At 36.9% G+C, this 17,718-nt stretch overlaps 1 protein-coding gene and 1 pseudogene across 3 annotated transcripts in view; one reads left to right on the top strand and one right to left on the bottom strand.

Moving 5' to 3' along the window:
• PRORP (protein only RNase P catalytic subunit) overlaps window positions 1–17,718 on the top strand; it is a 147,006-nt gene that overhangs the window by 27,781 nt on the left and 101,507 nt on the right. The window lies entirely within an intron of this gene.
• Window positions 1,921–2,804, bottom strand: LOC308561377 (pleckstrin homology domain-containing family A member 3 pseudogene; annotated as a pseudogene). Its single transcript has one exon. The product of its transcript is annotated as a pleckstrin homology domain-containing family A member 3 pseudogene (transcript).

The raw sequence follows: 17,718 nt of genomic DNA, 5'->3' as shown, positions 1-17,718 counted from the left end.
CCCACTGCTGCTTGTTTGAGAGATTTTAGGAAAGTCTTAAGCATAAGGCTGGAGAGGCCACTTGCACAGAAAAGCCACTGGAAATGTCCTGGATGAGCTTGCAGGTGGGGAGGGGCGGGGCCTCCAGGAATCACGGGGCGGTGCCAAAGGTGTGAGTCAGGTGCTGGCGATTCAAATATGGTGCCTGCCTGCAGGCTGTGTGTGGGGAGGGCTCGCCAAAGGAGCAAGGGCCTCTGCTAGCTCTTCTGCCTGGGAGAAAGCAGCCCCTCCAGCTCTCGCCCCTATTTCAGGCAGGTTAGTTTCTGCCCAAGTGTCCCAGGTTCCTTTGAAGCTGCTGCCCCAAGCTGGGGCTCTCTAGAGGGAGCGTGTCTGAGTAAGTCGGTGCGCGGGCCTTTTAAGAGGAAAGCTTGGGACTCCCGCACCCTCCCCAACCCTCAGTGACAGTCCCCGCTGGTTTTTAGAGCCTGAAGTTGTGGGGATTTCTCTTCTTGGCCTTGGAGCCCTGGTCTGGAGGCCTGCTGTGGGGCTAGGGCCCCTCACTCCTCCGGAAACCTCCACCGCCAAGGTACCGCTCCCGGGTTTAAACAATGGCACCGAGTGTGGGTCTGCGGTCGTGTCTCCAGGATCCAGCCCTGATCCGCCGTTGTCTCCGCCCCTCCTACCGGTCTTGATGCTCCTTCAGTTCGCTCCTTGTAGGGCTTCTGTTCAGCCAGATTTCAGGAGGTTCTGAGTGATGTTGGTTCTGTATTTTAGTTGTAATTTTGATGTGGTTGTGGGAGGCCGCGGGTACAGCTGTTACCTATGCTGCCATCTTGTTTCCTCTCCTAGGTTGTTTTAAGTCTTTTACTATTATAAAAATGCCACAGTGATTCACCTTATACATTTGTAATTTCTCACATATTCTAAGACAGCTGTAAGGTAGATCCCTGCAAATTGAATTGTTAGGGCATCAGAGATGTATCAGTTTTGATTGGCATTCATGGAAATTTTATCAGTATACATTTACACTGATCAGCAAAGTATGAGGATTCTTGTGTCTCCACACCTTTGTGTTCCACTGTGTCATCAAACATTTTAATCTTCACCTGTCTGAAGTGAAAAATGGAATTTCAGTATAGGGTTAATTTAATTTTTCTTTCATTTTCCATTGAAAGCTATTTATTTCTCTGGTCAAAGTGAACAAGTTCGCTATAACATTAACCTCTTTTCTAGAACAGTGTAAATATCAATGCATACACATCTTAAATTTGGTAGGTCATTTTTGATGCAACAGAAAAATAAATAAATAAAAATTAAATACTTTAACCCAACATTTGGTATTGACAAATCAGTAGTGTCAACTTCACATATGAAGGACAGCATAGTCTGGTTTGTGAAAAAATCCTCACTGTCATGATATTTGGGCCAAAAGTATTTAGAATATTAAATGTTTCCTTTTTGCTTAAAGGAATACACTACAATCACCATCAAGCTGCTATCCTAACTCATTTTCAGCTGGGGTAAAGTTACCATTTGGTTCATGGCACAAGTTACATATATCACACTTCTGTCAAACTGAAACATTAATTTATAGCATATCATGTTTATGAGCTACAATATACTGACTAAGCTGTCAGTCCCTTATAGTTTTTTAGAAAAATATCTACATTTGTCATTATGGATGTCAAAATATTACACCATCATTTATTTAAAAAGAAAAAAGATGAACATTCATACTGTGAAGTTATTAGGAGAATACTCTTGTAAAGAAACTATAGAAAGATAAAATACACTTCAAAGGTATGTGTGGGTTTTTGTTTGTTTTACAATATTCTATAAAATGCAGAGAAATCCTAAGGGGAAAATGCTTCCTATAACATAGTTTAATTACAGCAGCTTTTGCATAGCAATACTGAGAGGACGTCGGACACTTCTGTTTCCTCAGGAAGAGAAGGATGAAAGATGATCTTCCAATTCAGATTTTTTTGGCCATCAGTCTGCTTTCATCAGGAATCGCTGCTGATGCCAAATCTCCATTAAGTGTATTTCTTGAACAGTGATCAGGCCTATCTGGGTCTTTAAGAGGAATATCATTACAAGGGTGTATCCGAGGAGATTCTTTAGCTCCCGGGGAGAGTGGGTGAAGTGTAGACACCGGTTCTTTTATAGAGTGGCTGCTCCTCTCTGAACTGCACGAACCCAGGTGGCTGACAGAATGCTTCATCATTTGAACCGGGGAAGATGACACAGGAAAAACTAAGGGATCCTGATGGGACAGCTGGAACAGCTCAGGTTTAAACTTAGCATTTGCTGTCTTCACACATTCCTCAAGCATTGTGATGAAGGTATTACTGTTGCACTAAGTAGAGAAGAGGCTTCATTCATGTTCTCTATGCTGGGATGAATGATCTGCATTATGGTGAACAATTTCTTGAATCATATAAACTTGCTACATTTAGGTCAGAGAAGAGGCCAAGTTCAGCGATTTTGGTTTTCAGAGATTCACTGGTTTCACTTATTTTTCTTTTTTAGTCCTAGTATCAAACAGGTTTTGGAGCTGCCCAGAGCAACCAGCCACCCCTGTCTTGCAGCTGCATCCACTGCCTTCATGTAGAAATGCTGCTATCCTGGAATGATTAATTCCATTCTTGTGTTGTCTGCCAAATGGACTTGAATTTCTAAAACTGCCATCTTTATACTTCCTTTGCTCTCTTTGCAAATATCATCTTGTGAATCATAGTAGGATGGGATTCCATTATCTCAAACAAACCAACGAGCTGCCAACCTGTGAGATAGTTGGTCCTCTTGTGCAGAACCCCCTCCATGCTTCAGAGCCCTGCACTGTTCGTCCTGCTGGTCCCATGCCAGCCTCTCCTGGACCTCTGGACCCCTCCCCAGGCAGCCCCAGTCAGCACCAAGTCCCCCCAGTCCATACTCACTGCAGCCCTGCAGTATGTGGTGGCCCGTAGAGGCCTGGACCTTGGCCACAGCATGGAGCTCAGTGACTGTGAGGAAGCATGGGCTCAGATCCTCCTAGGGCCATAGTGACAAAATCCAAAGTGTAACCACGGCCATCCTCTTGCCTAAGTTTCCTTGCTCCAGCTGCTCCCTTCCCCCCCTCCCTATTTGTTTTCCTACATTTTTCTTAATGTGTAAGTCAACCATCTTTTCATAGGTTTAAAGCCAGTATACTTCTTTTCTGCTAACTGCTTGCTTCTGTCTTACCCATTTTTTAACCTTAATTATTGGTCATTGTTTTTTATTGATTTGTAGGAGCTCTTTATTTGAAAACTCATGATTTGAATTACAATTTTTTGAGGCCTTTTTTTAACTTACGCTATTTTTTTCCATGCACATTTTAAAATAGGCACATTAATCAAACTTTTTTCTTATGGTTCCTGGGTTTCCTACGTAGAAAGGTCTTTTCCATTACAAGATTATTAAAAATGAACACACACAACAAAGAACCTCCTTTTGCCCTCTACTACTTTTGTTGTGTTCCTTTAAACTTTTATTCATATGGGTTTTTTTCTGGTATAAATGAGTAAACAGTTCCCACTTGATTATTTTCCTCCAGCTACTTACCCAGTTGTGTCAACAGCTTTTATTTAACCTCTGTACATGACCATACAATTTTTTGATGTTGTTGTTAAACCTCAGCTGAGAATATTTTTTACGATTTTTTTTTTTTTTTTTTAAAGAAAATGCAAGGGGGAGAGGTGCTGGGGGGTAGAGGGAGAGTAACATCAATGTGAGAGAGACACATCAGTTGGTTGCCTCCTGCATGAGTCCCAACCAGGGCTGGAGATCGAATCTGCTACCCAGGCACATACCCTTGACTGGGAATCAAACCCATGACCCTTACGTGTGTGGGCCGACGCGCTAACCACTGAAACATACTGGCCAGGGTGTGACCATATAATTTTGATTACGTATTATAGTTTTATTATATGTCGTAATATATGGTAGGGCTAGTCCTTAGAACTGGGGTTCTAGCCCCTTAATAAACTTTCAAGTGGTAAATATTATAGACCTATGATAAAATATATTAATAATGTTCCTGGGCAAAGTTATATTTTGTACATATGGCAGTGTTTCATTACCAGTGGCTTTTAAACGGTTTTGACCACAGCTCAAGTACAAAATACATTTTATATAACATCCCATTTTTATAACTGAAAAAAAAATTTTGCATACAAAATATTACATGCTCTTGCTGCATGTGTTGCACTCTATTTTAATTAATTGTTTACTTCCCCCCAAAATGCTGGTTGCAACCTATTAAATTGATTTCATGACCCAGTAATGGGCTGTGACCTGTTGTTGACAAATACCTCATCAGACTTCTATTCAGGTGAAATTCCAATACTTCTGTTTTATGTTTTGTTTTGTTTTAATCCTCACCTGAGGATATTTTTTCCATTGCTTTTCAGAGAGAGTGAAAGAGAGAGAGAGAGAGAGAGAGAGAGAGGGAGAGGAAAATATCAGTGTGAGAGAGACACATTGATTGGTTGCCTCCCACACGCATCCTGACCGGGGCCCAGGATGGAGCCTGCAACTGAGGTACGTGCCCTTGGCCGGAATCCAACCCGGAACCCTTTGGCCCATTGACTGACGCTCTAACCACTGAACGAAACTGGCCAGGGCCCAATACTTCTTATTAGTCTTTTTTGAGGGTGGGGAACAGAAGGAGGGACATCACTTCCTAAATAAACTAGGACACTACATCAAAACAAATAGGACTCCTCAACAAAAGGACTCCTGAAGGACTTTTGCATTTCTCTCCTCTTGTCTGCAAGTACCCTATGAGAAAGGGCCAAAGCCTTGATTGGCGTACCTTGCTTAGGAACATAGGCCACAGCTTATTAATATGTACTGTCCAGAAAGAAGGAAAAACGAGGCAGGTGCCAGGAGGTTCAGGCCCGTGTGAGGACTGCTCCCACCATCTTCAAACATAGTTGTTTTGTGATCTGGCCTTGGGGTTCCCAACTTGATTTTTGCTCTGAGGTATAGTGGAACAATGCGAGGATAGATTTCTAGATTTCAAATCCTAAACTTAACACTTAACTTCTCTGTGCTTTAATCTCCTAATCTGTTAAAGTGGGGGTCTCTACCTCATACCATTGAATATGGAAGCACTTAGAATTCTTGTTTTCCCATATTTTTGTAATCTGCATGGTATATGGAAAACACTGTAAAAGTCTTGTTATTATTTGGCCTGGATAGATATAGGATTTTTCTTCTTCAGCCTCACAATTAAAACTTTTGGGAGAAGAGGACTAAGTGAATTTTCTCATTAAGTTTCCCTAAATCTCATGAGTCCTTAGATCTTTTTATTGTAGGAAAGTTTTTTGGTTTTTTTAATTAGTTCTCTTTTTGTTTTGGTTTGTTCCTTGGGAACATCCTCTTGAGGCTTAAGTTAGATCTCTATTCTCTGGCCTTTTATAGCATTCTTTTAACTTTCTCTCTTTGTTCCTTTCATCTGCATTCTAATAGAATTTGTCAAAGTTTGTGCTGCATTTCACAGTAATTCATGTTCTAGTGTATTACTTCCAATGAAGATTTTAATTCTGCTGTTGCATTTTGTTTTTTCTTAAATTTATGTATATATTTTCCAGATCCCCTTACATCTCTTGCTATTCTCTCCTTAAAGCTCATTTCCCCTTCCCTTCATCATTCCCTCCCTCCCTCCCTCCTTTCCCTCCCTCCCTCCCTTCCTTCCTTCCTTCCTTCTTTAAAACATTTTTATTGATTTCAGAGAGAGGAAGGGAGAGGGAGAGAGAGAAACATCAATGATGAGAGAGACTCATTGATTGCTGCCTCCTGCATGCCCCCTACTGGGGATCGAGCCTACAACCTGGGCATGTGCCCTGATTGAGAATCAAACCCTGACCTCCTGATTCATAGGTAGATGCTCAACCACTGAGCCATGCCGGCCAGGCCCATTGCTCTTTCTTAATAGATAAAACTGAGTTTTATCCTTTTATAGTAAGAAGACAGTAATAAAATGTCCTCTGCCTATCCCCTAAGGTTTTGGTGTTTCCTAGGGCTTCCTTCCTCTTCTACTCTACTCACTCTTCTTGTCCATTTTCACCCACTCCTCTGGTTTTCTCTGCCACCTGTATGCCAGTGACACACACAGCTATATAGCTCCAGCACTCGCATTTTCATTGAATCCCATATTTTCTTTTGGGCATCTTCCTGAATAACATTCTTTCAGTAACAGGTTAAGAGTAGTAAACTATTTTATTTGTCTGAAAATGTTTACTTGAATGATAGCTTATATCAATTTTAATATTTTTCCTCAACACTTTGAAGGTAGTAGTCCATTGTCTTCTGGCCTCTGTTTTAGTTAATGTTGAAAAATTTTGCTTTTGGTCCAATTTTTGTTTCATTGTAGATCATCTCTATTTTCGTTGTTGAGCTTAAGATTTTTTTTCTACTTCTGCGGTTTCACCATTATATGTATGTATGAATGTATTATTTTTCCTGCTTGGGATTCACTGATCTTTATGAATCTGAGGTTTCACATATTGAATCAATCCTAAATAATTCTTCAGCCCATATATCTTCAAATATTGCTTCTCCTGACATTACTATTAGACTTTAGTTAGGCCCTTTCCCACTCTTCTCTATGTCTCTTACTCTTATATATTTCATCTCTTTGTCTCTCCAAATTGCATTCTGGGTAACTTCTTCAGTTCTATCTTCTAGTTCACTACTTCTCACTTCAGATGTGTTTATTCTCACTCCCCACTCATTTAGGGGTATTTCCCCTAATGTTTCAATAATTAACAGGCCATAAAGGTGACCTATTTTAAGCATATAGTTAAATGATTTTGAGAAAATATATACCACTGTGTGACCATCACCACAGTTCAGTTTTAGAATACTTCTATCACTCCAGAAAATTTCATCATGCCCTTTTGAGGTCAATCCCTGCTCCTACCCTTTGCTACAGCAACCACTGATCTGCTTTCTATCTCTAGTTTTGTCTTTACTAAAAAAAAAAAAATTCGTATAAATACACTCATATAATCTGTAATTGTCTTCTTTCACTTAACATAATGTCATTTGTTTTTACAATATATTAGATTTAGTTTTAAATATGTTTTTGAGTTTGTGTTGTTACATGTGTCAGTAGTTCATTGCTGAGTAGTGTCCCAGTGTATGAATGTACCACAATTTGTTTATTCATCAGATGATAGACATTTGGATTTTCCCCCCCTTCATTTAGTTTTATTTTAGAATTTTAATTTTAGAACTTCTCTTTCAAATTTTCCTCTTCAGATTTTTTATGGTCTCTGTTTTTTCTTACAGTTCTGATTCTTCTTCTACATTTTAATTATTGTTACAGACTTATTTTATATTGTCTGTTTGATTTTTCTATTATCCTTTATCCTGAATTCTTTGGGCTTCAATCCTTCTGTTGTGTCAGAGGACTCTCACACATGGTAGATTGTTTATTCTTGTGTTTTGTAATTTTAAATTGGTGAATACAGTTTTAGAGGGGCTTTCTCTTTCTATGAAAATTCCTTTGTTGCCTGAATTGTTGATAGTGTCTCTCTAGAGGTTTTGTGTTTGCTTCTGCCAAGTGCCCAAGAGATATTACTAGATGAGAACCAGTTTTTATATAATTTTTTGGTGTAGTGTGATGATTTTGTATCACACAGTTTATCTAAATTTGTACTCCAAACACATTTAAGACATGAGACTGGAGTTTCTTATTCTTAAGGGTTTTTCCCCCCCTACTTACACCCCTAGAAGAGATAAAGATGCCTGGTGTACTGTGTACTGACATCAGTGTGCTTTTTTGTAAAGGTTCCTCATTTATTCAGGAGTGCACTTCCAATTTTTCCCTTCATTTGGGCCCTAGGTTGATAGTTCTCCAGTTCCCATGAGGATATCAAAAGCCAAGCCCCTGTTTGTTAATAACCACCGCATTTTTCCTCTCTTGGACAAAATTAGAATCAATTATTATTACCATTCTGATTTTCAGATCTGGCTTTATCTCTTGCACTTGGAAATTCATTTCTCTTTCTTTTTTCCAAGTTCAGCCATGCATTAAGTCTTTTTGTTGTATTTTACCCAGCTTTTTTAGATATTTGTATCAGGGAAGTTTTTAGTTTTTTGTTTTTTTTAAAAATATATCTTTATTGATTTCAGAGAGAGGAAAGGAGAGGGAGAGAGAGAGATAGAAACATCAATGATGAGGGAGTCATTGATCGGCTGCAGCCCACAACCCGGGCATGTGCCCTGACCGGGAATCTAACCCTGATCGCCTGGATCCTAGGTCAATGCTCAACCCCTGAGCCACGCCCGGCCAGGCTAGTTTGTTTTTTCATCTCACTGAAATCAGAAAACTCAGATAACATTATAAGTGTTTTTAAATAGGATAGTTCACTATTGTAATTATAGCTATAATTACTAATTGAAAAAATCTAAAACATACCTTGCTATTAAATGAGTATAAGCTTTCTTAGATTATTAGTTGTTAGATTGCAGTGACATTTTCCAGACATGTGACTTTATTTTTTCCCTGGCTTCATTAAGGCAGTCATGTTAGCGTTCTTTTTATTCAGGATTTGTTTGGATCCTTGAAGAAGGCTCACAAAGAAATTCGACCATTAGATGCAGAGATGCATTTATTATTGTTGTTCCCATGTTAAAAGCAGTGCTTCCAACCAAAATAGCTGGTATTCCCCTATTTTTCCATATTTACTATGACTAAAGCCAGTTGTTTTCATACTCCTTTGTTTTGGAAAATATGTGTTATCTGATATTTTTCTACATTGAGTATAATTAATATGTTAAGATCATTGTTTCTTTTATTCTGTAATGTTTTGTGTATATACTATTGTAGTCCTGTTTTTCCTTGGTTGCTATTCTAGAATAGAACATTAAGTAAAATAAATGAGAGATCTATTTTGAACTTCCTGGTGAGATTAGTATAAAAGTCTCAGAATAGAAGTAAACCATAATATACATATGGACCATCATTCCACAAAAATTTAAGTGTTTTAACCTCTTTTAAATGGAAAGGTTTAAAAAAGTTTTAGTCTCTTTTCATATCATTTGTTGAGAAAAATCAGTTGCTTCACCTGTTTGCTTTCTCATCCATAATGTAGGAGGAATAATAAATAGAAGAGTCAAGTTCTACTGCCTTGTACGTTGTTAGAGTCATTTCTAATTATGAAGCCACCTCTTTGATGGCAGGTGCTGGATCACCTCTGTTCTAGAGCTCATGTGTCATGAGTAGGGTATAGCTGTGCCATTCGTTTATTTCTCCTTGGGGCTTTGGATCATTTTGCTACTCATTTGTGATTAGGTAACAACCACAAAACAACAAATATCAGATCTGCTTCATTGTTTCTAATAAGTTGAATAAGGGAGCAAACTGAAAACTTTTGATTAATTTTTAGAATTGTTTTTACATGTATTTACTCTTTCCCATATTATGGTAATAAGAAAGAGTTGATTTTTGTAAAGACTACACTTATTCTTAGAGCTTCCAGATTGTCTAGTTGTTAAGCCTCAAACATGCAAAAAGCTCTTTGGTGTTTAGCAAGGGCCTTGGCAGTTCTTTTCTCTGCTAGAAGGCTCTTCTCCCAAAGGGAGCTTGCTCCCTCACTTCATTCAGTTCTGTTCAAATGTCACCTCATTAGAAACTAGGCCTTTTCCTTCTACCATGTCTAAGATAGAGAGGGGCTAGGGAGAGTGGTGCTAATACCTACTCTGCTTAATTTTTCTCAAAGGCCCTTTTCTGTATCTGAAATTAAATATCTATTTGTTACCTTGGTGTTCCTTGTCTCCTCCACTAATATATAAATTCCTTGAGGACAGGGCATTTGTTTACTGTTTTGTTCCTAGGAATTAGAAAATTATTTGGCACATAATAGGTGCTTAATGAAAATCTGTTGACTGACCAAGTGAGTGTATTTATAAATTTGTGGCTTAAGGGTGGAATCTAGCCCATATATGTTTTTTGTTGGAGCTTCTTTGTGTTTTACTCTCTTAAAAAGTTATTTGACATATTTTAGAATACCAGATTTTTTACTTTCCTTGAAAATCAAATCTGCTCTTCCTGGGTCTTTATTTTTATGTGGTGACAGTTAACTGGACAGAATACTGGGCTGGTACCTTTTTAAGGGAACTGTATTCTCCAGTTTGTCACAGTGTTCACTTGTTTCTGTTAAATATTAGATTATGAGACTTATGCCATTTGCTATTTATCATTTTGCCTGCTCTGTTATGTTTTCTTATACTTGGCGCATATTATTTATGTTACCCACCTGGTCCCTATAAGCATTTAAGTTAACAACCTGTGTTGCAAGTCATAGTATTTACAATTTCTGTGAAGTTATACATCCATGTAAAACTTGTACACAAATGTTCATAGGAGCATTATTCTTAATAGCCAAAAAGTAGAAATCTATATGTCCTTCAACTGATAAATGGATAACATGTAGTAGTATATCCATACAGTGGAATATTATTCAACAATAAAAAGGAATGAAGTCTCATTTATGCTACAACATGGGTGAACCTTGAAAACATTATCCTGAGTGAAAGAAGTCAATCACAGAAGACCATACATTTGTATTCAGTTTATATGAAATGTCCAGAATAGGTACATCTATAGAGACAGAAAGTAGATTAGTCATTGCTGCATGGTAGGTTGGCGGCATGGGAATGGACTGCTAATGAGCATAAAGTTTCTTCTAGGAGGAACAAGAAGGGTTGAGGGCATGGCACAGGGTGGAGGGGATCAACAGGGGAAGAAAGGGGACATTTGTAATACTTCAACAATAAAGATAAATTTTTAAAAAAGAATGTTCTAAAAATAGATTGTGCTGATGTTGCAAAACCTCAATTCAGTGAATTGAATTATAGACTTCAAACAATTGAACTGAATGGTGTGTGAATTGTTTCTCAATAAAATTGTTTTTTTTTAAGAAGAACTTTTATTAATAGTCAAGAACAAATGATCAAAAGATTGGTGGATTTTCGTATGCCATATCACTAACAAATCTGTAATCAAGCACAATCCCAGCAGTAGCCCTACAAAGAAATAATTGGTCTTCGTTTAAACTCACCCTCCATTAAAACAGCTAAACTTGCAGATTTGTAATGCCCTATGCCATAGTTAGTTTGCTGTCTCACTAGGTCAACTCTTTCTTTGTCCTCCTTTTCAGTATGATCTACTCAGAGGCTTTTTTTTTTTTTTTTTTTTAATAAATATATCTTTATTGATTTCAGAGAGGAAAGGAGAGGGAGAGAGATAGAAACATCAATGATGAGAGAGTCATTGATCAAGCCCGCAACCCGGGCATGTGCCCTGACCGGGAATCGAACCCTGATCGCCTGGATCCTAGGTCGATGCTCAACCGCTGAGCCATGCCCGGCCGGGCTACTCAGAGGCTTTTGACTGCAATGACATAAATTTGTGTAGTTTGGAAAAGTGAGCATTTTGGCGGCTCATTGGAAGGAAGTATTAGAAAGAATCCCAGACTAGTAATATATTTAGTAAGCGAAGCTTTAATAATAGGGGAAAAAGCCCAACCTGACATCTTGGATTTTTCTGTTAGAAGACGTGGATCAGGAGAATAATCTTTGGGTGGGATTTTAAATTTTATTTTATTACACATCCTGTGATTACACAGAGGCTCCTGCGACTCACCTTTCAAACAAACCATCTCAAGTATACCCTTTTCCATTCTGTGATTTTAAGGGATTTCCAAGTCTTGTTAACATAGAATATCAGATCTGGAAGGGGATTTTATGAGTTATCTTGTTTAACTCTTGATTTTTACAGATGTCCATTTTGCCAGTAATACTGAGATACCTTAGTTTGTCATTACTCCTGAGGTGAATATAATATAGTACTAAGAGCAGCACTAAAATGATAAATTCAAAGTGTAGTGGGAAATCTTGTTCATGTTCATTATTAGTGAAACCTGAATTTTAGAAACTTAGTACACTTGTTTTGTTTCCCTTGATTCATTCATAGTAAAACAAAAAAAACCAAACTGTCATATTGTATGTAAACTGTTTTAATTCTCCATGATAGCTTTATTTTCACTTATAAAAATAATATCCTTATTCTAACCAATAGTTTTGATATTATTTAGAACTTTCTAAACATTTGTAGAAAATATATTTGAGTAGAGAAATTTTAAAATGAGGTGTTTTGCTGAGTAGGAAGGAAAGAGGTTGGTTCCACACAACTGGAGTTGATGAGGATAGAAAAAGTCAAATGAGAAATGAAAGCGTGAACTTGGATCAACGGTTATTTTAAAGATGAAATATATTATGTATAGTATTAGGACTTTCTTTTGTTTTTTTATCAGTTTTACTAAGGTATAATTTATAAAATACTAAAATTTGCCAGTGTACAATTCAGTGAGTTTTGACAAATGCAGGTGATTGTATAATAACCTCCATAATCAAGATATGGTATAATTACCCCCAAAAGTTCCACTGTGTTCATTGCAGTCACTTCCCTCTCCCCATTTCCTGGAACTTTAATCTGCTTTCTGTTGGTATGGTTTTGCCTGTAAGTTTCATGTAAATGGAAATCATACAGTATATAAGTAGGTGTTTTTTAATATTTTTTTTATTGATTTCAGAGAAGTTTTTTATGTGTATCTTTTTCCATTTTGCATAATACTTTTGAGATTTATCTCTGTTATGTGTATCAATAATTTCTTTTTATTGATGAATAGGATTCTATTGTCTGGATATACCACCTTCCCCCCCCCCCCCCCCGTTAATTTCCAGTTAATGGACATTTTCATTGTTTCCAGATTTTGGCAATTAGGAATAAAGTCATTATTAACATTCATGTATAAGTCTTTATATGAATGTAGATTTTCATCATTTCTCATCTATAAATACCTAGAGGTGGGACTGCTGAGTTGTAAACTTGAAAAGAAACTTGCCAAATTGTTTTCCAAAGTGTTTATACCATTTTTCATTCCCACCAGCAGTGTGTGAAAGTTCCAGTTGCTCCACATACTTGTTATGGTCAACCTTTTTAATTTTAGCCCTTCTGTTGGGTATATAATGATATCTCACTGTGGTTTTAAATGTGTATTACCCAAATTACTCATTATGTTGAATATCTTTTCATGTGCTTATTGGCCTAAAGGGAGTTCTTCATCTTTGTAACATTGATACAATAACTTTATCTAATCCACAGTTGATACTCAGGTTTGTCACCTGTCACAATAAGCTTTTCCTTTTCCAGATCCCGTACAGGATTACACTTTGGGTTTAGCTGTCATGTTTCCTTGGTTTCTTTTAATCTGCAATGAAGCGCTTAATTTCCTTTGTCTTTCTTGGACCTCCACTTTAAAAAAACCCACTATAGCCCTGGCTTCTGTGGCTCAGCTGGTTGGGCCTCTTCCCTTATACTAAAAGATTGGTGGTTCAATTCCAGGTCAAAGCACATGCCCGTATTTCGGGCTTGATCCCCAGTCACTCTCACATTGATGTTCCTTTCTCTCTCTCTCCCTTTCTTTCTCTATCTCAAAAAAACCAAAACAAACAAACAAACCAACAACAACAACAACAAAATACCACTATACTATAGGTCTTTCATTTTGTGGAATGTCTCTCAGTTTGAGTTATTGCTTTATCTTTTTTTCCTTATGATTAGATTCAAGTTATGAACTTTTGGCAAAAATATCACAAAAATGCTGTTATGTCCTCAGTGGCTTCATATCAAGAGGCACACTATATGAATATTAGTGATGATTTTATGTGTTGCCCAAGACATGTTTGTTGATCCTGATGTGAAGAATTTGCCTGTTCAAGAATTTTTATAGTTTTGGCCTTCTGGTTTAGATTTTGATCTATTTCAAAATAATTTTTTAGTGTGATCTGAGATAGGGATTGAGGTTCATTGTTTCCCAACCTTTTCTCTGGTTAATTTTCTTGTTTTTCTGTTTTCTATTCCTTTGGTTCTTAACTTTGTTATTCTACTTTCTTTGAAATTTAATTTGCTCCTCTTTTCTAGCTTAAAGTGAAAACTTAGATCAGTGATATTAGACCTTTGTTCTTTTCTTTTTTTTTTAATCCTCACCTGAGGATATTTTTCCCCCTTGATTTTTAGAGAGAGTGGAAGGGAGGAAAAGGAGGGGAAAGAGAGAAACAAACATTGATATGAGAAAGACACATTGATTGGTTGCCTCCCACACACACCTGGATCAGGGTCAGGCTTTGAACCTGCAACCAAGGTACGTGCCCTTGACCAGGGATTGTACCCCCCACCTTTCGGTCTGCGGGCTGATGCTCTAACCACTGAGCCAAATCTTCCAGGGCAACCTTTCTTCTTTTCATATAAACATTTAAAGCTATACACTTCCCTCTAAGTATTGCTTTATTGCATACTATAAATTTTGATATGTGACCTTTTATTATCACTTAGTTCAAAATATTTCTAAATATTTTCTAATTTTCTGTGTAACTTCTTTTTTGACCCATGGGTTATTTAGAAGTATAATTTAGAAGTATTTAGGACATTTATAGATATTTTTCTGCTATTGGTTTCTGATTTATGTGCATGATTAGCAAACATATTCTTTCAGATTTTAATATTTTGAAATATTTGAGACTTATTTTATGGCCTAGAGGTTGTGTGTGTCTTGGTGTTCCATGTGTACTAGAAAAGAATATATATTCTGCCATTGTTGGGTCTAGAATCCTTCAGATAGCAATCAATTCAAAGTAGTTATTAGTGTAGCTTATGTCTTCTCTACCCTTAACTGATTTTTATCTACTTGTTCTATCGTTATGGAGAGAAAGTGTTGAAATCTCCATCTATAATTATAGACTTATTTCTTCCTCCTTAGTTCTGTCAAGTTTTGCTTCATGTATTTCAAAGATTTGTTCTTATATATAAGCATACTTACTAGTATATTGATCTTGTCATTATTAAGTATCCACTTTTATTTTTTTGTGATACTCCTTTTCTTGAAGCCTAGTTTGTCTAACATGAATGTTGCCACTCCAGCTTTCTTAAGCTTACTGATATATATTTTCTCCCTGCTTTTCACTTTCAGCTTATCTACCTTTATATTTAAAAGTACATCTATTATAAACAGCATTTTTAATAGTGTTAAATTTAAATATTTTGCTCTTTGTTTTCTATTTATCCAATCTTTTTTGTGTGTGTTTGGAGGGAGGTAATCCGAATATTTTTAGTATTTTAATTCTGCTGAATTTTTGTTTATACCTTTTCTGCATTACTTTTTAATGTATGACTTGGGATTACAGTATGAATCTTTAACTTAATCCAGTCTGCCTAGAGTTTAGTTTTTACCATTTCAGGTAAAATGTAGGAATCTTAATAGCAGTAGCATTACATTTACCACTTCCTGGTTTTTATGCTATTATTGTCATACATAACACATTTGCATATGTCTTAAGCCTTATAGTACATTATTATGATAATTTTTGCTTTAACCTGTCATATCTTTTAAAGAAATTAAAAGAAGAAAAATATTCTTTTTTATAATTACCCATATGTGTACCATTTCTGATGTTTTTCTTTTTTCCCCCTTTTTATTGAGTTTATTGGGATAGCACTGGTTAACAAAATTATATGGGTTTTATCTGATGTTTTTCATTTCTTCTTTTACATCTAGGTTTCCATCTGATGTTATTTCCCTTCATCCTGAAGGAATAGCTTTAGCATTTCTTATGATGCAGGCTTGCTGGTGATGAATTCATTTACTTGAAAATTTCTATTTCACCTTACTTTTTTACCTCAGTGCTTGAAGGATTTTTGCTGGATATAGAAGTCCAGGTTGACAGAGTTTTTTGTTTTCTGTCATCACTTTAAAGACATCCCCTCGTTGTCTTCTGGCCTCATTTTCTGATGGGAATTGAACTGCCATTTGTATCATCATCTTACATGTAATGTATCATTTTTCTGGCTGCTTTTAAGATTTTCTCTTTATCTTTGCTTTCCAGCAGTCTTACTATGATGTGCCTAGTTATGGTTTTCTTTGTATTTATCCTGCTTTTAATTTGCTCTGCTTCTTGGGTCTCTAAATTATGTTTTTCATCAAATTTTGGGAAATTTTAGCCATTATTCATACATTTTTTTCTACCTTCTCCTTTCTATTCTTTCCTTCTGGAGTCTAATTATATATGTTTATCTGTTTGACATTGTTCCACAGGTTACTGAGGCTCAGTTCATCTTTTACTTTCCACCTTTTTCCCCCTTCATATTGAATCACTTCTATTGCTCTGTCATTTGTGTTCACTGACTTTTACTTCTGCCATCTCCAATCTGCTAAGTCCAGCCTGTGAATATTTTATCTCGTATTTGTGCTTTTTGGTTCTAGAATGTTTTTATAGTTTCTGCGGATGCTTCTCAGCTTACAGTGGGGTTACGTCCAGATAAACCCATCATAAACTGAAAATGTTGTAAGTCAAAAATACGTTTAATACACCTAACCTACTGAACTTTATAGCTTGCCTACCTTACCTTAAAGGTACTCAGAACACAATGCCAAAGAAAATTCTGGCAATACAGTATAGTTTACAATATGTTTACCCTGGTGATCACATGCCTGACTGGGAGCTTTGACTCACTGTTACTGCCCAGCATCACGAGAGAGTATTATACCACATATTGCTAGCCCGGGAAAAGGTCAAAATTCAAAATTAGAGTATGGTTTCTATTGAATGCTTATTTCTTTTTTTTAAAATATGTTTTTATTGATTTCAGGGAGAGAAAGGGAGCGAGCGAGAGAGATAGAAACATCAGTGATGAGAGAGAGTCGTTGATTGGCTGCCTCCTGCACCCTCCCTACTGGGGATCAAGCTTCAACCTGGGCATGTGCCCTGACTGGGAATCAGACTGTGACTTCCTGGTTCATAGGTCCACGCTCAACCACTAAGCCACACCAGCCAGGCCTAAATGCATATTTCTTTCATACCATCATGAAGTTGAAAAATTGTAAGGCAAGGACTCTCTGTATTTGTCTATGTTTTCCCTTCTTTGCATTCATTATAACTATATTTTCCTTTAAATTCTTGAATGTATTCACAATAGTTACTTTAAAGTTCTTGCCTGCTAAATCCAGCATCTGGACCGTAGATTGATTTCTTTTTTTTTTTTTTTAATAGTTTTATTTATTTATTTAAATCCTCACTAAAGGCTATTTTTTCCATTGCTTTTCAGAGAGAGTGGAAGGGAGAGAGAGAAACATTGATGGGAGAGACATCGATTGGTTAGCCTGCAACCGAGGCACATGCCCTTGGCTGGAATCCAACCGGGGACCCATCAGTCCACAGTCCAATGCTCTAACCACTGAGCCAAACTGGCTAGGGCTACATTGATTTTTATTGACTTTCTTTTCTCTTGACTCTGAGTCACATTTTGCTGTTTCTTCTCATATTAATTTTTTAACTGTGTATGGACATTGTGACAGACATATTGCAAAGGCTCTGGATTCTATCATTGTCCTCTGGAGATTATTGATTTTTTTGCTTTAGTGGGATGGTTAGACTTATTTTGACTATAGACTCTTTCTCCCTTGCAGTGGATACTAGCTGAAATCTTTGCCAAGGTCTTACAAGTCTTTCTATCTGTTGTTTTTTTGCTGGGCTCTTTGGAGTCTTCTTCATGCATGTACAAATCAAGGGTTAGTCAAGGATTGGGGTGGATTTACACACAGATTTTTTGCTGTTTCCTCCTTTCTAGCATTCCATCTCCTTCTTTCT

The sequence above is a fragment of the Miniopterus schreibersii genome (assembly GCF_964146895.1).
Source record: "Miniopterus schreibersii genome assembly, chromosome: 1".
NCBI classification, from domain to species: domain Eukaryota; kingdom Metazoa; phylum Chordata; class Mammalia; order Chiroptera; family Miniopteridae; genus Miniopterus; species Miniopterus schreibersii.
This window is presented reverse-complemented; position numbering and strand designations above follow the sequence as displayed.